Consider the following 24,682-nt stretch of genomic DNA (forward strand, 5'->3'; position numbering starts at 1 on the left):
GAACCCACGACCCTTGGCATGCAAGTCGGACGTAGCAACCACTGCACCACGGTGCCAAACTAAATGTTTGTTTGTGGGCGCCGCAAGCTATGCTATATAAATATAACGTATATGGATATTTATCTATTGATGACCATAAAAGGTACATAGCTCAGTGGTTAGTGTGTTGGCTTACAAAGTGCATGGTCCGCGGTTCGATTCTCCGTCCAGGCGAAAGGTAAAAAAAATTTAAAAATTTATAAAATCGTATAATTTCTTCTACATTGTTGGTATTACAGGAAAAGTTGTTAAGAACTAAAAAACATCGTGGATGTGAGAAAGATGTGAGGGAAAATGCAATTAGCAAGAAAACAATGTTTTTTTTTTAGTTTGTTCTTATGAAATTGTTTTTACATCCTGGAAAAGAATAAACGTTTATCACAAAAAGTATATACTTTTCTCCCAAATACACTTCCTTACAGCGAAAAGCAAATGAGAAACGAACTTTGTTTGTCTAAAATTTCGTTTGGGAGGAAAGAATTATTTTTTTGCGTGTATATATTCCACATGCCAGTTAGAAATTTAACTGCTGAAAATTTTTCAGTTAAAGTTAACCGGAGAGAAGATATTTGTAATGTACTTTCTGTTAACTGGCAGTTAAAGCCTAACGGAGCTACAATAAAATGACCGTCAATGTTAAAAATTTGGCCGTTTGTTAAATTGGATTTTCGCTAAATGGAATATTGGTTAAACATAGCTTTGACTTTATAGACAACAATTAATATACAAATTCTTCGTTAGATTGTGAAAAATACTTGCAAACATGTTGCATGTTCTCATAAAACAAAGAACATTATACCCCGGAAGTATCCAAAAAAGGCATATTTTTGATGAAAATATGCCTTCGCCTTTGAAAAAACTCTAATGCTGAAGCCATATGTCCTTTTGTTTTCAGCATTGCAATTGAAAAAGAATGAGACAAAGAAGAATAATAAATATTAGAAGATAGTTTCAAAAATGTTTGAATGACATATTGATTTCTCACTACCAATAGTTTATGATGCAAACATTTGCATATTTTGTTGACAAATATTGGATCTATTGTAGGCAAATGAAAAAAGTAAATTTTGTTTGTGTCAACTACAGTGTGACAAAAGAAAAAAAATTAAAATAGTTGAATAGTAAAACTTTTTGAATTTTGCCAATCTGGATGAATGTTTTCAATGGTACAAAACCAATTTTTCATCGCAAAAGAAATTTTAGATCAAAGAAGTTTTCTTTTAGTTAACGTGGAAACCCGCATATAATATTCTTAATAACTGTTACTTAAGCTGTTCCAAAATGTTTTCTTTGTTCTTAAGAAACACTGTCGAAATAAAGCGCTTCTAAGTATCAATAAAATGCATGCTATTTTAGAAATATTATCTGCGAGTTTTGGATACAGCGTTGCATCGTTCAAAAATTGGACGAAAAAACAGTAGCTATGTCAGAAATAATCCGAAAATTGAAGGCCACATTTGATCGAAATGCGCAAAATTTGGACAGGAAAGAGCCGTAGAGTTTCTTTCGCTTGCGCAAAATTGATCAAAATTGATTTGATTTTCTCCGATGAGAAGTCATTTCAAATTGAAAGTCGATGAGAAGTCATTTCAAAAATATACACGAGTTCGATCGGCCACCAGAACTCAAGTACTGCCGGTGGTAATGGTGTTGGCCGCCATAATAGTAGAAGGTCACTCCCCGCTCGTATTTATCGAACATGGAACCAAAATAAATGCCGAATATTTTCGTAATGAAACCTTGGGTACACACAGAGATGATATTGGTTGAAAATCGATTGTTGTAATGAAAATTCTGCATTTACAATGAAATCACAGTTGTGTCAATCTATTTACTTTATTTACAACTATTATATAGTTCCTTCTACCATTTGGCGCTTATTATTATAGATTTTTGTTTGTAATACAAGTCAAATAGTTACCTGAACTAAATGTCTCTATTTTGAAAAATTTTGATCGAATTCGATACGCACAAAGTATTCACCACTTTCAATTGATAATCACAACCGAATTCCTTTGGAAATATTTTTAAATGTCAATAATATTATTACCAATTATGCAATGTTGAAGGAAAATGTGTTTTTTAAATTTAAAATAAAAACCACTGAGAACGGAAAAACTTTCAGTCGTTTCTAAGTTCATTTGACTCCTTGGTGGACTGTCTGTCAAATGTTTTTACGAACAACTCGCGCAGGCTTCAGGATTCTCAAGGCTCGAGTCAAATGCAAATCGAGTTACAATTTTAACAACAATTTTATTGTCTTACGGCCATTTTCATGTAGGTCCGTTAGGCTTTAACTGCCACTTAACAGAAAGTAAATTGCAAATAACAGGTTGGCTGATAAGTCCCCAGTCTGACACATAGATGGCGTCGCTAGTATTAAATTCATATTATTTTTGTATAGTACCAACCTTCAAAGGATTCGTGTCAAAATTGGACGTCTGTAAGTCAATTAGTTTGTGAGATAGAGCGTCTTTTGTGAAGCAACTTTTGTTATTGTGAAAAAAGTGGAAAAAAGGAATTTCGTGTTTTGATAAAATACTGTTTTCTGAAGGGAAAAAATACTGTGGAAGCAAAAACTTGGCTTGATAAAGAGTTTCCGGACTCTGCCCCAGGGAAATCAACAATAATTGATTGGTATGCAAAATTCAAGCGTGGTGAAATGAGCACGGAGGACGGTGAACGCAGTGGACGCCCGAAAGAGGTGGTTATCGACGAAAACATCAAAAAAATCTACAAAATGATTTTGAATGACCGTAAAATGAAATTGATCGAGATAGCAGAGGCCTTAAAGATATCAAAGGAACGTGTTGGTCATATCATTCATAAATATTTGGATATGCGGAAGCTCTGTGCAAAATGGGTGCCGCGCGAGCTCACATTTGACCAAAAACAATAACGTGTTGATGATTCTGAGCGGTGTTTGCAGCTGTTAACTCGTAATACACCCGAGGTTTTCCGTCGATATGTGACAATGGATGAAACATGGCTCCATCACTACACTCCTGAGTCCAATCGACAGTCGGCTGAGTGGACAGCGACCGGTGAACCGTCTCCGAAGCGTGGAAAGACTCAAAAGTCCGCTGGCAAAGTAATGGCCTCTGTTTTTTGGGATGCGCATGAAATAATTTTTATTGATTATCTTGAGAAGGGAAAAACCATCAACAATGACTATTATATGGCGTCATTGGAGCGTTTGGAGGTCGAAATCGCGGCAAAACGGCCCCATATGAAGAAGAAAAAGTGTTGTTCCACCAAGACAACGCCCCGTGCCACTAGTCATTGAGAACGATGGCAAAAATTCATGAATTGGGCTTCGAATTGCTTCCCCACCCACCGTATTCTCCAGATCTGGCCCCCAGCGACTTTGTCTTTTTCTCAGACCTCAAAAAGATGCTCGCAGGGAAAAAATTTGGCTGCAATGAAGAGGTGATGGCCGAAACTGAGGCCTATTTGGAGGCAAAACCGAAGGAGTACTACCAAAATGGTATCAAAAAATTGGAAGGTCGTTATAATCGTTGTATCGCTTTTGAAGGGAACTATGTTGAATAATAAAAACGAATTTTGACAAAAAATGTGTTTTTATTTGTTAGACCGGGGACTTATCAGCCAACCTGTTATCTTCTCTCCGGTTAACTTTAACTGAAAAATTTTCGTCAGTTAAGTTCCTAACTGGCCTATGGAATATAAAGGCAAGATGACAGCTTCGTCTATAATACGGTTTAAAAGTTGGCTAGTTAACGGAACACTAACGGAGCTTTATGAAAATGGGGGTTAAAGGGCAAAAGTTTATACCATGTAACGACTTTAATGCGGCTCAAATGGAAAAATCCATTTCCACGTCTGCCTTTTATCTATGAAACCCCAAAGGAATTGACCGTAGCGAGTAGATTCTTATTTATTTTTTAAAACTCCACACTAATTTTCTGACTTAATTTGTAGTGGTTTTAGACTGGCTATGTTGGTCCATTTTTATGGTATACCACTATGTGCTCCGGTCGGGCTCCATTTACTAATGTACTAAGAGTTCCCAAGGTTTCACTCCCATTACCGGTCTATTCTAGCGGTTATACTTTCAAAAGTGAAAATGGTTATCAATGTATTGTATATAGGTATAATGTGATTTTATGTACGTTTTAAAAATATAAATAAAATACAATATTTTGAGGGAAAAATTAATTTTCAATTCGGTTAAGGTGCTAGTAAAGTTGGGTGATACAACCAAATGAAGAAAGAAGCAACGACCAATTTCATTGTCTAATACAACCAACTCCATATATAGTATTAGTTGGATTTCCCATAATTCGATTGAGTCGACCGAATTTGTTGGGTATCAAACACAGACCTTGGTATCGACCACAGACCATGGATTCTAACAGGACTCAGCACGCATCAAAAGGTTTAAAAAGGCGGTCTCTGCTTCATTTCTTCCGCACAATGTCCACCAACGGCTTTTTGAGATTGAAGTTGACACTAAAAATGACCGAATTTTCGATCAGCTCAAGACAGTTCTTCGCCGGGAATGGGCTTAAATACCACAAAGGCTCTATTGTGAAGCGAGTGATTTTGTTGGTCATAATTCGCGCCAAAATTTTATGCTATTTTCCACATTTTTTGCATTTGAAAAATAATGAAAAATATATCGCTTTACTTTGTGGTATTACATATCAGCCATCATGTATTTTCAAAAATATATCCTACGATATTTATTTAATTGACACCTCGATAATATGACGACTTAATTGTTTTATGAATTTAAGTTTAAAGATAAATCGTTCAATTTTATTTTCGCAATCTCATCCCACTGTACATTGCTCATGGCAAGCTGATTTATACCAATGGAAATTGAATATAAATCGATTCTAGCTTAACTTGTCAACAATTGAAATTTTGCCTTCACCGGTTTGTGTGGATGTGTGAGTGTTTTGGCATTTTGCACCGAATGGTCTTCCTGGATTTGCCCATTTGTGAAATTGTGCATGTGTGACATCACAACATCCTGTATTCTATATCTACCCAGTGTTGCCAGTATTGGGGATTTTAACCAAATTAGGGATATTTTTTCGTGGATGAGGACGAAACCTTTTGAGTTGATGATTTGGTAGGGAGTTTCTAGGTATATGGGGATTTTTGTGGAGATTTTTCTAAACCTGTTCAGTTAATAAATAAGGTTTAGAATAATGGTTTAAAAAACACATATGAAAAAATTTCCTCTTCATTCTACGGCATATATATATATAGCAAATGGAGCGTTTGGGCTAGATACGAATTTTATTTGAAGCCCCAAGCGCTAATTTATATTTTACTTCGTTTGGCTGAGGCATTTTTCTACTATTGTGAAAACATTTCGTGAGAACTATGGTCGAAATGTTGCTCACTCATTTGCGTACATCACTTATTTGGACAATATATCCCATAAATATAGATGTTTGGAATACGGTTCATATCGGCCTATTTTTATCAACGCTTTCATACTGATGGATTGCCCAATCTTATTCTTGAGTATTTAGATGTAAATTTTGGTTTATAAATATATGCTGACTGAACTCCCATTTTTATATTTCGAGCATTTAGAAGACACTTCCTTGTTTTAAAATCGTGATCTCATTGCAGTGTTACCTGTATTTTTCTGGCTCTTGTCCCCAAATTATGATGTTTTCTTCCCCAAAAATCCCCAATTTAAACTTAAATTCCTCACAATAATCCCAATACGTTTTTTACCATTAAGAAAAAAAAAAATAAAGCGAAAGGCTCTGTTGTAGAAAATCAGTAATAATTTAAATATTAAAATTATTTCAAATCCAGCAAGCTGCAATAAGAACAACATTTCGAACCACAACACGAAGAGAGTGGTGATCGTCTTCCAATTGCTGGAGGTATAAAAATGGTCACTTTGCATTTATGAACGAGAATTTACTTCTAAATCTTCAAGAAGTAAAATTAGGTGGAAGATACGTTGCCAATTGGTAAAATTTTACCAGCAATGGTAGACTTTTTTATTTTTTGGTAGATTGGTAAAATTGTTGATGATTTTGAGATAATTTTCTATAGAAATAAAAGTTTGACAAAATTTTCTATATAAAAAAAATTTGAGAATTTTTTCTATATAGAAATAAAATCAAATTTTCTATGGAAATAAAATTTTGACAAAATTTTCTATAGAAATAACATTTTGACAAAATTTTCTATAGAAATAAAATTTTGAGACAATTTTCTATAGAAATAACATTTTTAGAAAATTTTCTATATAGAAAAAATTTTGGGAAATATATAGAAATAAAATTTTGACAAATTATTTTATAGAAATAAAACTTCAACAAAATTTTCTATATTAAAAAAATTGACAAAATTTTCTATACAAATAAAATTTTCACAAAATTTTCTATAGAAATAACATTTTGAGAAAATATTCTATATAGAAACAAATTTTGGGAAATAAAATTTTCACAAAATTTTTTATAGAAATAAAAAAATTATCTATTGAAATAAAATTTTGACAAAATTTTCTATACAAATAAAATTTTGACAACATTTTCTATAGAAATAAAATTTTGACAAAATTTTCTATAGAAATAACATTTTGAGAAAATTTTCTATATAGAAAAAATTTTGGGAAATATATAGAAATAAAATTTTTACAAATTATTCTATAGAAATAAAACTTCAACAAAATTTTCTATATTAAAAAAAATTTACAAAATTTTCTATACAAATAAAATTTTGACAAAATTTTCTATAGAAATAACATTTTGAGAAAATTTTCTATAGAAATCACATTTTGAGACAATTTTCTATATAGAAAGAAATTTTGGGAAATAAAATTTTGACAAAATTTTCTATAGAATAAAATTTTGACAAAATTTTCTATAGAACTAAAATTTTGACAAAATTTTCTATAGAAATAACATTTTGAGAAAATTTTCTATATAGAAAAAATTTTGGGAAATATATAGAAATAAAATTTTGACAAATTATTCTATAGAAATAAAACTTCAAAAATTTTCTATATAAAAAAACTGACAAAATTTTCTATAAAAATAAAATTTTGACAAAATTTTCTATAGAAATAAAAACAAATTTTGGGAAATAAAATGTTGACAAAATTTTTTTATAGAAATAAAATTTGGGCCAAATTTTCTATAGAACTAAAAAATCCGAAATTTATGGAAATTCCCCTCCAAATCCCAAGTTGTCGCGATTTCTTTTCCTTAAATAATCAAAATTATAAATAAAATAAACAAACATATTACTGTAAAGTCTTGCTGAAATCTAGAGGAACAAGAAACTTCGCATCAATTGAGTTAGTCTATCTACTCTATATTGAACTGTTTTAATAAAGTAACCAGGAAATTTCAACGCGAAAAGCGTACTGACCTTAACTGACCTTAACTGGCAAACTGACATAATTTTTTTTTCAAGTTTTAAATTATGATTTTCTACAGTTGAGCCTATTCCTTTTATTTTTCATAAAAACAAAAAGTTATAGGGAATTTTTGTGAGAAATTTTAATTAAAATTGAGGATTTTTAAGGACGAAAGCTTCCCAACTAGTGGTAAAGAGCCAGGAAAATACTGGCAACACTGCATCTACCCATGGCATCTACTACTGTTTTTGTTTCTCTCTCTCTCTAGCTATATATGTGTATGTTAGTGTGTGTCTATTTTTGTCCTGTTCCCATATTCTATTTAACGTTTATTGACATTTTTCGACAAACAAGAGGCACGCGTCATGTTTCTCATTATATAAAAGTTTTTTTTTCTACTGCTCACTTCTTCCTTAGTTGCATTTTTTGTGCTTTCGTAATTTAGAGGCATGTTTCCTCTCCAGTCGTTTGCTGCAGATTGTTGAGCTGTCACTTTATCCTTCGTCCTGGGATATTAACGTCTATGAATCTGCGATTTTGTTTTTTGATTTTTTCCATCTTTCTCTTCACTATTTGTTGAAGTTGTTAGGATGTGTGTATCCTTGTGGCATGATGTGCTTTATTATTGATTATTTTTTATAAGACTGGACAGTGTCTTTGAAGGGTTGATAAATAGTCTTATAATTTTATGCCACCTTAGGATGTGGGGTATACCAACTTTTTCATTCCGTGCCTAAATCATTGAAATATTTTTATCAGATTTCGTTTTATTCTACAAACTTGTTTCAATTGTTGTTTTGTGCGAGGCTCAGAATGACATATCCAGGAGGAAAAAATCAGCATTTTCGAAATCCGCTTTCCTTTGTTTTCCATTGAGATCAAAAAAGCAACTGAAGAAGCTCGGTTCATATCGATGCCTCCTTTCCAAAGTACGCTAAGTCAAAAAAGTGAATTTTATAGGAAACAAGTTCAATTTTTTTTTGGAATTTCTCAAAAACCGTATAAGATATAAATTCACTTTTTTCGGTCTGAAAATCATGTTTATTGTAGATTTTTTAGTATGTACGAATTCAAAATATACAACTATATGACTTAGACCACTTTAGAACGAACAAAGCTTTTTGCCCTTTTTGGATTGGACATTTTTAAAACTTTAGTCACAGGCTACGTACAATATTAACTATAACTTTTGATAGAAGTGTCCAATAACTAAATTCGAACTTTTGACAGGATGCAATTCACATCAATCCTAATAAAAAACAACGAACTCCCTCAAAAAATACTAAGTCAACTTAGCGTACTCTGGAATGAGGACATCGATATGCACTGTGTTAGGCGTATTTACTGTACACAAGCGGTTCAAAAACTGAATACTTTGACTTTGAAGATACGTCACAAAGCGGACAACATGCAAAATTTCGTCGAATACCATCCAAAGAATGATGCTATCCCAACAACTTGGGGGCACCTATCTTTACGATATCTTGCCCATATACTTGAAAAATCGCCACTACTAAGTGACAACAGCTGTAAAAACGACTCAATTTTACACATTTTCGAAACATTTCATAAAAATGGCTTTAACATTAAAGATTTCCCACATCTGTTTACTAACATTGTGTTTCGTCCCAGGCCTTTAGCCGATTTAAATTTTAAGTCTGGAGATTTTGTAGAAGTGAAAACAAATTTGCCCCAATCGGTTAAGATTTAATAATATATGTATATATAAACCCAAAAAGGTATAAAAAAGTCGGCACCGCCCAACTAATTTATATCATTTATATACATTTACCATCTCAAATCATTAAATATTAACTCTACTCCCTGCGAAAAATTTCACGTAAATCGGAGTAAAATTTTGGCCTCTGAGGTCAAAGAAGTGAAAATCGGGCGAAAGATATACATATATGGGAGATATATCTAAATCTGAATCGATTTCAATCAAATTTAGCACACTTGACGACATTACTAATTGTTCGCAATTTGCTAAATATGAAGCAAATCAGGTTAAAACTCTGTCTTCTGGGGCCATAAGACAATGGACTGAATATGCTAAATAAGCCTGAAAATAAAGCGGGCTGCCAATTTAACCACTGATTTCTGGGGTCATTTATCGGGCGTAGCGAAAAATATATATATGAAAGCCGTATCTAAATCTAAACCGATTTCTTACAAAATCAATAGGGTTCTATTCTGACCCAAAACAGATGTCAAATTTGAAATCGATTGGACAAAAACTGCGACTTATCCATTGATGGGAGCCACCGTGGTGCAATGGTTAGCCTTGCATACACAAGGTCGTGGGTTCGATTTCTGCTTCGACCGAACACCAAAAAAAATTTTCAGCGGTGGATTATCCCACCTCAGTAATGCTGGTGACATTTCTGGGGGTTTCAAAGCTTCTCTAAGTGGTTTCACTGCAATGTGGAACGCCGTTCGGACTCGGCTATAAAAAGGAGGCCCCTTGTCGTTGAGCTTAACATGGAATCGGGCAGCTCTCAGTGATAAGAGAGAAGTTCACCAATGTGGTATCGCAATGGACTGAATAGTCTAAGGGAGCCTGATACATCAGGCTGCCACCTAACCTAACCTAACGTAGCCATTGATTACAAAAATGTGTTCGCAGACAGATTGACAGACGGACAGGAATATATCGAGTCAGGCGGCAGTCCTGAGCATTATTGCCAAAGACACCATGTGTCTATTTCGTATCCTTGCGGGAGTTGTCAAACATTACAAGTTTGTGAACATTATATGCTTGTATTTAAAAATAATGTGCTAAACATTTGAGTTCTAAACATATAATTTTTACACCAACAACTAAACAAAATTTAAAACATCTTTATAACAAAGGATATAAGTGATATTTTTCAATTCTCTAGTTTTTCAGTGTATATTTTCTCTTCTGATTATTTCTCATTAACTCTCATTAGTGCAATTCAAAGTCAATGTAAAACTCATTGAAAGAAGCTTAAAATCTTTGGATATGAGTATTTTTTTTTGAATTATGGATTGCAAAAGTACTTAATTTGAAATTTGTCGGTTAGACTTCCTCCAAGCGAGTACAACGCTTTTTTAAATGGAAAAACATCCATGTCTCATCTTTTGAATAAATACATTATTCATTTATCATGAGTGTAAAATTTAATATATTCTCATACACTGTCGTTAGACGTGACATTCACGCATCCTTTAGTTTGTGAGATATGCGGAATGGAAAAAACCCCTCCACCCTCGCTAATAATCATGATGAGGTCCTTGACGATATGAGTATTGGCCTTGTGTATGTATGTGAACAGTGAAGAGACGTACATGGAACATCGGGTGCTCAAACTGAAATTATGGCAATAAATCATTTTCCTCCAACTGGAATCTTATTAAAGTCAAATGTTTTGTTGTTACTTTTTTATATTTAGGAAGGATGAGTGACATAAAAATTTATTATGAAGGCAACAGTAACAAAACATTTTGCAATAAAAACAAACATTTTATAAATTTTCTATGTAGAGATCGTTGATAAAGGGGAGAAGGAGGAGGATGTGGAGAATAAATTAACGAAACCTCCCATAATAATTGCTTTAATATTCTGGTAGGATTTGAAAGGTGTAGAGTGTTGGTTTGTTTTTTTCTTAATATTTTCCTAAATGGCACTTTGTTAAATGCCTTTTCCATCCTCCATTTGTTCCACTTAATGTTTTATAAAGCCCCCTATATTATTATCCTCTAGTTATGGAAAATTGAAGAAACACAATCATCCTTGAAGAAGAAAGAGAAAAAAAACACTTTTTACACCTACACCTGTTATACGCTAATGGAAACGGAAATGTTTTTCCTTTTCCGTCATTGAGTGCTCAATAGGCGCGAAGGGGACGTGAAAGGCTTTTGGTAATACCTAACACGAAACGGTTGTAACACTCCATAAAAATAAACCCAATACCAATACAGATGATGATGGTTGTGGTCATAATAAGACTTTGTAGTCTCAAACGAGAGTTTTCTTGGAGACGATAGTGTGGTGATGTGGTACACGTACTTCATGGAGCTTTCTAAAAATCATTTCTAATTGTATACCAGACGACATTATATTACATTATCTAAGTGGAGATCTTTCATTTCCAGAAGAAAAAATTGCTCATGGTGTAGATGATTGTAGGTTCTTGGTTAGGGATATCTGGTGGGAATAACAAAATCTTATGGATTTCTTATGACAACTAGGTATGAGGGATGGTAATTTCTGCGCCGTGAACGAAAATAATAAACAAGGCCGAAAATCCAGACCAGTCCAATTTTATTTGTCTTCTACACAGGAATATAAAATTGGAAAATTTATTTCGGACGAATAGAGTTTTTCCCAAAAAACAAGAAAATAAATAAAACAAGTGAGGAAAGTCTAAAGTCGGGCGGGGCCGACTATATTATACCCTGCACCACTTTGTAGATCTAAATTTTCGATACCATATCACATCCGTCAAATGTGTTGGGGGCTATATATAAAGGTTTGTCCCAAATACATACATTTAAATATCACTCGATCTGGACAGAATTTGATAGACTTCTACAAAATCTATAGACTCAAAATTTAAGTCGGCTAATGCACTAGGTTGGAACACAATGTTACTAAAAAAAATATGGGAAACATTTAAATCTGAAGCAATTTTAAGGAAACTTCGCAAAAGTTTATTTATGATTTATTGCTCGATACATATGTATTAGAAGTTTAGGGAAATTAGGGTCATTTTTACAACTTTTCGACTAAGCAGTGGCGATTTTACAAGGTATTTTGACAATTTTTGTCCAAATCAGAAAAACATATATATGGGAGCTATATCTAAATCTGACTCGATTTCAACCTAATTTAGCACGCATAGCAACAATGCTAATTCTACTCCCTGTGCAAAATTTCAACTAAATCGGAGCAAAAAATTGGCCTCTGTGGTCATATGAGTGTAAATCGGGCGAAAGCTATATATGGGAGATATATCTAAATCTGAACCGATTTCAACCAAATTTGGCACACATAGCTACAATGCTAATTCTACTCCCTGTGCAAAATTTCAATTAAATCGGAGTAAAAGATTGGCCTCTGTGGTCATATGAGTGTAAATCGGGCGAAAGCTATATATGGGAGCTATATCTAAATCTGAACCGATTTCAACCAAATTTGGCACGCTTTGCTACAATGCTAATTCTACTCCCTGTGCAAAATTTCAACCTAATTGGGGTAAAACTCTGGCTTCTGGGACCGTATTAGTGCATATCGGGCGAAAGATATATACGGGAGCTATATCTAAATACGGGAGCTATATCTAAATCTGAACCACGAGCCCATGCAAACATAACATTATTTAACAGAAACATACATTTGTTGGCCACGTGGAGCAGTGGTTAACATACGTTCCGATTTCTATTAACGAACCAAGAAAAAAAATTGTGCCCATAATGCTAAATGATAAACAAAACTCATGTCCACACATACATAAAATGCTGCCCTCAAGACGAAAACACACGCCGTTTTTTTTCAAATGTCTATTCTCTTGGTTCCGTATGTCTATTCTCTTTACTCCGAATACTCATTCTAATATTCAAATGTATTTAATTTTAATATTTAGACTGAAGCATTTCAAATTATTGGCCTTATCATAAAACAGTTTTCCGAAACAACATACAAGCGGTTTCACAGAAATTGCTATCTTTTGATTCTCTTGCTGTGTTATGTTGATATCTTTCGTCAACCCTCCCGTCCATCTCTATTTCTTTCTCTATACTCTCTCTCTCTGTCGCTCTCTGAATAAAATATCACAACATATATATGTTTACTCGAAATTTGTAAATTTATATATGTTTACATTCACACATATTATTTTTATTAAACATTCATGGCCCAAACATAATATATTCTAACATATTAACATATGTGTCCCAAACATTTAGTGTTAGTTTAGGAACATTACATGTTTGCACTTAAATATATTGTGTTTAAAAATTGTGTGTAATTTGTGTGTAATTTCATTAAATGTAGCATAGGAATCTTTGAAATTTGCGTCCCTCCCTTAAAGTCATTTGCCTTTGGAGTCTTCAGATTAAATAGAGAGAAGTTTAAAATAAGGGGTAAGACTTATTTTGATGATTTTGCGTCTTTGGCTGTTTTTAATTACGAAAAGTAAAATATAAAAAGTAATAAAATATAATAACTTATAAGTTAATTTTATTTGTACGTGAATTTTTTGTTAATATATAACTAAAAGAGAATTCGATTTTAATTTTATAAAGACTAAATTTTAAGCCAGAAAGCTTCCTATATTTTTTATTTTAAAAGAGCCGCGTCTTAGGTTCGGAATCGATACCAAAATCCTTAAGAGAAGGCCAAAATTTTAGGATCTAAATAACTTTTATTTGAACATATATAGTAGGAAAATCATCATACCCTTCGAATAAAGTCATGCAGGATATAGAAAATTTCCAAATAAAATCTCTGCTTTATGTCATAACGTTCTTTTGTACTGAAAAGGTAAATAACAAAGATGACAAAGACATCACGTTCAACCGAAACATTATGGACAGTACATATCATACATTTTCGGGGGCAGGGGAGAAGATGGGAATGTGACATTTTGTTATTATACCAGAATATAATACTTTTCGTTCCTACTTCTCATGTGTAACCCACATTTCGATCAGAGAAGACTTTTTTGTCCAACATAGCACGTAGCGTGAATATTTTTTTCTCTAGGGTCTTCCATTAAGGGCCACATTAAGTTTGTCCCAATCATCTGTCCGTCCGTCCAAGGGTCTATGATATATAAGGAGTCTTTATTTGTTCATTGATGGCTTCCATTTTTATTCCCACACACAAACACACACCCACATACACTCTCAAGATATAGCAAAGGATACACTGAAGTATGGTGTAATGGCAAAAGTTATGCTGGTAAATAGCTGAAAGGATTTGATAACTTTTTCCTAAGTAAATATTATAATGTTCAAGGTTTAAAAGAAGCAGTTGCCATCAAAAGTGGATGGTTGCACTTGTTTCCTCTAAGTGTTTCCTAAATGTGTTGTAGGATGATAACCTTGATGCTTGACTAGGGCATCTTTGTATACTAAAGGGAATTTTTGTTTATTAGTTAGTAATAGTAATGGAAAGTTGGTATATAACTATGTCCATAAAATATTTAATCATAATTGGACTATGTCAAAGGTTTCAAAGGTTGCGTATGAGGCAAAGAATATAATTGACAGGTTGATAGGGATGGTTAAAATCAAGAAATTAGCTACGATATTTTATTACGTGATCTATGGTTGGCGAATATATTGGAATTCCATAAAAATATAACTTAAATTAAATGTACTTATGTTTTTATTTAATTTATATAAAAATTTATTTAGTTTAAAATATAGGCTAACACTTATTTTAAGAATTTGCATCTTTGGTTTAAAGTTTTTTTTTGCATTAAGAAAACTGTTTTCACTTTGAAGTATTTGGCATAATTTGGATTTTGAAATTGGAATTTGTTTGTACAGAAATACCTTTATTAATATATCACAAAAAGAGGATAAAAATTCGATGAATGAAATCTGTATCCAATTTTAATTTTATTGATCCTAGAATTAAAGCCAGGGAGGTCCGTCAAAAATGTCAAAAATTTTAAAGAAGCCGCATCTTTGGCTCGGAATCAATACCAAAATCTTTAAGGGAAGGTCAAAATCTTTGGATCCAAGTAAACTTTTTTTGAGTGTGGATCAAATTCAACCGTTATACAGAATTTGCATCACTTCTTAAGGCGTGATCCGAATTCAGTATTTTGGATGTGAAAAAGTTTGTGATATTTTGCCAAATAAATAGTTTTTATATTTTTTTTTTACGATTTTGAAACATTTAAGCTCAAATATTTTCAAACAATCGCTATTGTTTAGAATGGATTTAGAATTTTTTCAACAAAATTTTTTGTACCATTTTAATAATTCTGACTCTGTTTTTAACCTATGTGAAACAAAAAACAAGTATATACGGCCGTAAGTTCGGCCAGGCCGAATCTTATGTACCCTCCATCATGGATTGCGTAGCAACTTCTTCTAAACACTGCCATCCACAATCGAATTACTTAAGTTGCGGTAACGCTTGCCGATGGCAAGGTATCTTAAAACATCCTAACACCATCTTCTAAATTGTAGGTAAGTCCATACGTGGTATATATTAATTCAAAAAAGATCGATCCAATAGGCATATAATTCAGTTTGACAAAGTAGACATAAAATTTTGACAAAATTTTCTGCAGAAATAAAATGTTAACAAAATTTTCTATAGAAATAAAATTTTCACAAAATTTTCTATAGAAATAAAAATGTTGACAAAATTTTCTATAGAAAGAAAATTTTGACAAAAATTTCTACAGAAGTAAAATTTTAACAAAATTTCTATAGAAATAAAATCTTGGTAGATTATTTTTGGCTCGAGTGGCAAAATGAACCGAATAAAATTTGAACAAAATTTTCTATAGAAATAAAATTTTGACAATGATGAAAATTTTATTATGAACCGAATAAAATTTTTACAAAATTTTCTCTAGAAATAAATTTTTGACAAAATTTTATATAGAAATAAAATTTTGACAAAATTTTCTATAGAAATAAAATTTTGGTAGATTATTTTTGGCTTTAGTGGCAACCATGATTATGAACCGATATGGACCAATTTTTGTGTGATTGGACCAATTTTGGTATGGTTGTTAGCGACCATATACTAACACCACGTTCCTAATTTGTACCGGATCGGATGAATTTTGCTCCTCCAAGAGGCTCCGGAGGTCAAATCTGGAGAACGTTTTATATGGGGGCTATATATAATTATGGACCGATATGGACCAATTCTGGCACGGTTGTTAAAGATCATATACTAACACCATGTTCCAAATTACAACCGGATTGGATGAAATTTGCTTCTCTTGGAGACTTCGCAAGCCAAATCTGGGGATCGGTTTATACGGGGCTATATATAATTATGAACCGATGTTCGACCAATTTTTGCATGGTTGTTAGAGACCATATACCAATATCATGTACCAAATTTCAGGTGGATCGGATGAAATTTGCTTCTATTAGAGGCTCCTCAAGCCAAATCTGGGGATCGGTTTATATGGGCGCTATATATAATTATGGACCGATGTGGACCAATTTTTGCACGGTTGTTAGAGACCATATACCAATACCACGTACCAAATTTCAGCCGGATCGGATGCAATTTGCTTCTCTTTGAGGCTTCGCAAGCCAAATCTGGAGATCGGTTTATATGGGGGCTATATATAATTATGGACCGATGTGGACCAATTTTTGCATGGTTGTTAGAGATGATATACCAACACCATATACAAAATTTCAGCCGGATCGGATGAAATATGCTTCTGTTAGAGGCTCCACAAGCCAAATCTGAGGGTCCCTTTATATGGGGGCTATACGTAAAAGTGGACCGATATGGCCCATTTTCAATACCATCCGACCTACATCGATAACAACTACTTGTGCCAAGTTTCAAGTCGATAGCTTGTTTCGTTCGGAAGTTAGCGTGATTTCAACAGACGGACGGACGGACGGACGGACATGCTTAGATCGACTCAGAATTTCACCACGACCCAGAATATATATACTTTATGGGGTCTTAGAGCAATATTTCGATGTGTTACAAACGGAATGACAAAGTTAATATACCCCCATCCTATGATGGAGGGTATAATAATAAAAATTACACATTGAAAATACTCAAAAAGAGAGTTATAAAAATTGATTTAAAAGAACTTCCTGTGTATTTAAAATAAAGAACATATTGAACAGTTGTGCCTTTAGAAGAACTTCAAAATTTTTTTGCTGCGTTATATTAAATTAAAATTAAATTAAAACGGTCGCGGTGCAATGGTTAATATGCCCGTCTTGAATTGTGTCATTGAACTAAACATAAAATCGTGTAGCACTCATTGATAAGGGAGAAATTCACCACGTATGGTGTCACAATGGACTGAAAGTCTAAAGCAACGGGCTGTGCCTAACCAAAATTAATTAAGATTTGCCATGGGAGATATCTTTCCTCCTATTCTCCTAAAACAGAATTAATCTTCTGTTATGCTGCCTTATAAAGAGGCTCGTTTTTGTAACGCTAGATCTCATTCCAAAATCGAAAATCGGCTATTAAAAATATCTTCTAAAACGACTACGTGACTATTTGTCAGTACAATAGAAGTCGGTTTTTTTGTAGTATTCAAAATTGTGTCAAATCGACGAATTAAAATTTGATGTTGAACAATATCGACTAATTAGAAAGAAAAATTCATTAAAAATTCCAAAATCGTGATGTCAAAATCGACTTTTAAAATTTTTAAAAAGTGAGAACTCGACTTTTTCAATTTCCCCCGGGCCCGATTCTCATGGGAGAGAAGAGAGATTTATGGGTTGCGTTATAATTATTAACAATTGTGACGCATATCATGAACCAGGGAGAGGACGAGTGTAAGAACTATCCTGTTGAACCTAAGCAACGTTTGCCGGGCTATAGTACGTGTCAAATGGCTCAGCTCGAACAAAATGGAAAACTTTAAAGAAGAATGAAAATTCGAAAAATGGGATCAGATCTAGGTAGGCCCCTAAAAATTTATTTATTTTAATGAAGCTGCATCAATGGCTCGGAATCAATTCATCATAAGGTAAGGCCAAAACTTTGGATTCAAATAAACTTGTTTCGAGTGTACAATGGTTGTATTTATTTCCTATTGACATTTATCGCTCCGAAAGTATAAGGAATTGTTCATTCACGTAGTTTTTTGTCTGTGACTAAAACGGTCAAATAAATCAATATATTATTATTAAAAGGACCAAATTTCACTTATGTTATTCTCCAGTCTGAACCTACATCAACAACATTGTTTCCATTCCAAAAGTCTACGTTCACATATATTTGAATGTATGTTCGTATGTGTGTATAGTATTCGACTTGCTGGCATATGTCCTACCATAGGTAATACCCCAGCGGCGTAGTTCATGCGCTTGGAAGGCCTTTTTCCAGGCCTGTCTAGGCATTACAGAGGCCTGCTTAGGACATTACACATTCCTTTCCATTTAACATAGGGTGAGATTGGAGGGCAAGGCCTTCTTTGTAGCTTACATAAAAGGGCGTTCACCAGCCCTCTAAACAGAAGGAGTTCTACAGGGGTGTATATAAGAATTCCTACATAATTACTGAAAATAAAACCACACCTTCGCTCCTTCTTATTACAGGCATGTTGCAGCGCTACGTCAAGAAGGTGTTCTGTAGTACAGGGCGGTCTTCCCTATACGTTCTCAAAAGAATGACTTTATCATTACTAGACATAGTTATTGGTTTAATTCAGATTTGTTGTTACAATATGAAGTTTTGAGTTCAAAGATAGATAAATAATAGATAATTAATATAAAATTAAAGAAAAAAAAATATACAAATTTTTCAGGACTTCTTTCGCCACATTTGTTGTTGAGATCTGGAAGAATTTAAATTCAAGAAATTATAGAAAAATAATGGCCCTTTTTGGGAAATTGAAGGCAATCCAATTATGTTAGATGCTTGTCTACTTATATTTGTAAGTGGGATTTTATAAAACGAGCGATTGACTTAGAAAGGCATTGAAAATGCATTGTAATTATAATTAAATATCAATGCAAACAATTTTAAAACTATATTTTAAAAGAGAGCCCAAGGCAAATCTCCTGCTGCATAACTTTAACACCCATGCTGTATGTTTAACTTTTCACAATTTCACAAATTTAAAAACACAAAATAAGAAACGCGTCTGTACTTCACAAAATCAAAACTGAACGAACGAATGGCGTGAATTGGCGTCCGCAAAATTATTATGCACTTTTATTATCGTTTATTAACATATGCAAAGACAATTAATGAAAATATTTTCTGACATAAATATTTTCTGTCATAATATGAAATAACCACTTGACTTCCAAAGGCATTACAAATGCATTCTAATTATAAATGAATAGGGATGTAAACAATTTTAAAGCTCTCTTTTAAACGAGAGCACAAGACAACTCTCTTGCTACATCATTTTAACACCCATGCTATACAACTTCTATAAAGAAGGCAAAGAGATTGTCCGGGTGTATAAAATGAAAAAGTAAATGAAACGCAATGCTTAATTAGAGGTCTGATTTTAGAATGCCTACGATGAATGTAAAATCAGTACACATGCATGTCTTATAAACACAACTCCTTCCAATTTAAGGCATTTAACATGCCTGAATTTGTAAGGTCCTTCTCGATTCCGCCGCTGGGACATTATGATACCATGGTATAGTAGTTGTCATTTGGATTTTCCCAAAAACACAGGTGATGTCAAATAGGACTTTTAACGTGTATTTACTTGTCTCGTCCCCACACGACTAACATGTAAGGATCAAAAGCTCTGACAGAGAAATACATACTCATAGCTAACAGGCCAATAACACACACACACATACAAACAGAAAATAGGAAAATAAACAAAAAAATCTAGGAAAATACTGGTGTCACATTGATATACCTTGTATGTCTTTGGATTTGTTTTTTGAGAATACTGAACAAAAAATATGATCTACAACAGTGAATGACATTAGTTTTAGGTAAAAAAGACTTTTTCATTTTGTGTCTTGTTTCTTCTTGCTCCTTGCCCTGCCTCTTTAATATCCTTTTTCCTTTTGTATGTATGTGTAGACTTTATTGTACTACAGATTTGTCGTTTTTCGGTCACCTGCCAGGTTTGTATAGACTAAAGTCAAATGCTACCATTGATGAGTAGTAAAAGGGTATATGTATACATACATCGAAAAAAAATATTGACCAAATATGAAAGATTATGTAAACTAAATTTTAGAACACGCAAACTACACAATATTAAGGATATGTACTATAACGGATGCATGCATAAACACACTGAAAAATATTGACCTAATATGAAAGATTATATAATCTAAATAATGGGACATGCAAGTTACAAAATATTAAGGAAAAATTTCTCTAGAATAAAGAAATTTTAATTAAAAAAAAAATTATAATCTTTGCTTCATTTTTTTTCATTGGATTTATGACACTCGTCTATGAAAGTTTGCCTCCCTTCGTTAAGGTTTTATGTCTTTGAAAGGGGGCAAGACTTTTGTTGACCAAAGTCGACAAAATTTTCAATTGCGGCGTTTTGCCCTTAGAGTTGGGAGATTCAACTTTAAAATTGGTATCTTTACAAAGAAGAAAATCCTTTTGAACCGAGGACAATACAGTTCTAATTTTTTTAAGGAAATCTTTAATAATAGTGAAACCGTTCTTAAATTCAAGGAATTGGTAAAATGTGTATGATCGGTCAATAAATAAGAGTATTACGGCCAAATTTTGCAAAATGGGGCGATACATGTGTATGGGAGCTATATCTAAATCGGAACCCGAAAGAAAATTTTTGTACGTTTCCAAAAATAGAAGAGCGAACCACTGCACGCAAAGAAAAAAAAAACTTTTCGAAAACGTTTTTCTTTTGTCAGAGTTTTTGGATTTCTTCAAAAATTTCAATCTTTTTTCACCAAAAAATTTTTTTGTTACAAAACTTTTATTTTTGCAATAAAAAAAAAAGTTTTTGATCTAAAAGCACAGTCCATTTTGTTTATATCGAATAATGTTCTTTTCTGCCCTCAAGTCTTTAATAAGACACATTTTGAAGTTTCATAGGAAAAGTGTAATATAGTAGTATGCAATATCGAACATCTTTTGAAAACTACCACACATTTTTGGAATATATGTAAAAAAAAATATTTGGTGTTCGGTCGAAGCAGGTGTCGAACCCACGACCCTTTGTATACAAGACGGGCATGCTAACCATTGATCCACGGTGGCCAACTAAATGAATGTTTATCCCCAATAAAGTGTTTTACTGCGGCTCTTCGGCGCCGAAAACTACGCTTTATAAATATAACTGTTTGACTGTTTGTGTTGCTTGTGCGTTGATGGCTATAGCGATAATTGTCTGGTGATGACAATAACACCTACGTAGCCCAGTGGATAGTGTGTTGGCTTACAAACTGTATGGTCCGCGGTTCGATTCTCCGTCCAGGCGAAAGGTAAAATTTAAAAAATTTATAAAATCGAATAATTTCTTCTACATTTTTTGTGTTACAGAAAAAGGTGCTAAGAACTAAAAAACCTCGTTGAAGTAAGAAAGATGTGAGGGAAGATGCAATTAGCCAGAAAATTATATTTTATTGTTAGTCTGCATGAAATTGTTTTTACATCCTATAAAAGAATCAACGATTATCACAAAAAGTATATATTTTGTTCCCAAACAAACACAGAAAAAATATCACCAAAATATTCCCAAAAAACGTTGATTCAAGCTGAAAACTTTATCAATTAAAAAATTAATTGATACTTTTAATTTTTTAATCAAACTAGAAACATTAAGTCAATTAAGTCAATGATTGACATTTTTTGTATTTTCTATTAAAAAATTAATTGATACAATTAACTTTTTAATTAAACTCGGAAGAGTAAGACATTTAAAAAAATATGGATATTTATTCAAAATTTTTAATTAAATATTTTTTAAACTATAAATTTTTGAATCAAATTAAAAATGATTAAAAATAGCTATAGAAAGTGACTGAAATATAGTATAACAATTAAAAATATATTCGTTTGTAATTAAATAATTAATTTAATTTTGCAATCGACATCAATTTAAAATTTAATTGAATAAATTAAAAATTTAATTGAATCAATTAAAAAAATTATTGAAATTTGCTAATGAAATCAATTAAGTTTTTAATCACGTATGTTTTTGATTCTCAATTAAAACTGTGATTGATACTATCATTTTCGTGATTGTAGACATTTCAATTAAAAAATTAATTGGATCAATTAATTTTATGATTGAATCTGAAAAAAAAAAATTTTTTGTGTGTAGCGAAAAGCAAATAGGAAACGATATTTGTTTGTCTAAAATTTGTGTGCGTATGGTTATAATGGTCATGATTTGGCGCAAATGATTTTTTCTTTACTTTTAGGTAATTTTTTATTCCATGAGAGGGTGTAATTCCGTGAATTGAAGTTAAAAAGTACACCAGGCCTTTAAATTTTCTTGCCCTTAATAACGCTTTGTGTACATCTCAAAATGTGGAGTAAACTTTTGGTTCAATTTTCACACGAGGTCGTTCATTATTGTTCGTACACACAAACATTTTTTTCTGATTCACTCATGAAATTAATTGATCCAATACATTTTTTAATTGAAATGTCTTCAATCATAGAAATGATAGTATCAATTAAAAAATTAATTGATCCAATTAAAAATTAATTGATTCAATCAAAAAATAATTGATACTATTAATTTTTGTGATTCTTTTTTGCTTCAACTAAAAAATTTGTTGAATCAATTATATTTTTAATTGAATATTTTTGAATACTCAATCAAGATTTTAATTGGAAAAATTTTCGTGAAATTTTTTTCTGTGTATAGAACCGTGTACTTTTTTCGGTGTATCCTGTGGTTTAGGGTATAAATATATATATCTTATATATATTAGGGTATAAATAGGATATGTCTTTCAATACTTTTTTCAAAAACGTGTTTTACTTGAAGCACACTGAAAAAATGTTGACCTAATACGGAAGATTATGCAACTTAAATTTTAGGAATCGAAATTTACCCAAAGTTAAGGACAAAATTCTTTGAAATAATGACATTTTAATTAAATGAAAGTTTATAATCCTTGCTTAAAATCATTAAATTTAGGACACAAATCTTGAAATTTTCCGTCTCTCTTCTGAAGTTGTAGATCTTTGAAGTAAGGCAAATTTTCCTTAAAATAAAGAAAAACATTTTTAATTTAAAGAAATCGTCTTTTACTCAACTGACATATTGCATTTTTAAATTTAAGATAAAATCGCTTCAAATATAGGCTAAGACTTATTTTAAGGATTTGCATCTTTTGTTTAAAGTTTTTTTTTTTTAACATTAAGAAAACTGTTTTTACTTTGAAGTACCTGTCATAATTTGGATTTTAAATTGGAATTTGCTTGTACATAAATACCTTTATTAATATATCGCAAAAAAGGGTAAAAAATCGATGAATGAATGAATGTATCTAATTTTAATTTTATTTATCCTAGATTTAAAGCCAGGGAGGTCCGTCAAAGATGTCTTTATTTTAAAGAAACCGCATCTTTGGCTCGGAATCAATACCAAAATCTTTAAGAGAAGGTCAAAATCTTTGGATCCAAGTAAACTTTGTTTTTTGAGTGCATGTCATAATTTATATTTGAAGTCGTGTTTGAATTTAGAAATTTAATTTGTGGTTTTATAGGACTTTGATAGCACATGATTCTAATGCCCAGTACACAAAACTCAATCTTTAAAAGAGAATTTGGTCTTAAATGCATTTGGTCTTAAGTGCAATCCTCAGATTCTTTGGTTCGGAATGAATACCAAAATCATTAACTTTTTTTCAGTGTACGCCTACATATACATAAAATATATATATACATGCTAAAATGTTCACAAACAATTGCATACATATAACACATACATGTATAATCTTACTTATATAGACCTACATATGTTTAACAATTACATACAATTCAAACGTTTATCCACCAGTATTGACATACTTTACTTGTTTGGCTTTGTGTACTGGGCTTGAGAGGCTTAGGGTTTAGATATAAGAGCCTCTTGGGAGTGAAAAAGAGTCTTGTTATGCTTTGTATACTCAATCAATTTGAAGGGCCTACGGGAGATAAAGGGTAATAAGGTCAAGTCATATTTAACACCATCAAAATCGGTGCAAATGACATTAAGATAATCAGCCATTATTATATGACACTTGGTAAAGTAGAGTCTATTTGTGTGGTCGTAGAAAATGTCTAATAATAATAATAATAATGACTTTTATATAGTATTCGAGAGACCATGTTTACGTATTTTGTTAATGGATATATAATGACCAAGTAATGTAAAGGTGAATTTAATGACAATGTTTATTGGGGCAATGTAGAGAAAAATTAGAAAATTCTATGTAATTTTCCCATATTATAATATTACATTTTTATAGAGAACAGTTGTATATGATTATGTATTTTTAAATTACCTTGCTAGTGTTGAGTTTGTTTTCGTTAATCCATTTTAGAAGTTCCTGAAAAAATGAGTTAAAATTTAAAAGCTTTATAATAAAATTATTAAAAAGAAATATTTTATCGGAAGGTTGGTTTATATGACCATATATGACAAAAGTTTCGTA

At 32.1% G+C, this 24,682-nt stretch overlaps 1 protein-coding gene across 2 annotated transcripts in view; it reads right to left on the reverse strand.

Moving 5' to 3' along the window:
• The window catches only part of LOC142222132 (uncharacterized), a 287,542-nt gene that overhangs the window by 40,835 nt on the left and 222,025 nt on the right, over positions 1-24,682 (reverse strand). For both annotated transcript variants that reach the window (XM_075292098.1, XM_075292099.1), the window contains exon 5: positions 24,533-24,577. The gene's annotated coding sequence lies outside the window, so the exon portion shown is untranslated. The remainder of the gene's footprint in view (positions 1-24,532; positions 24,578-24,682) is intronic.

The sequence above is a fragment of the Haematobia irritans genome, chromosome 1, assembly GCF_050003625.1.
Source record: "Haematobia irritans isolate KBUSLIRL chromosome 1, ASM5000362v1, whole genome shotgun sequence".
Lineage (NCBI taxonomy): Eukaryota > Metazoa > Arthropoda > Insecta > Diptera > Muscidae > Haematobia > Haematobia irritans.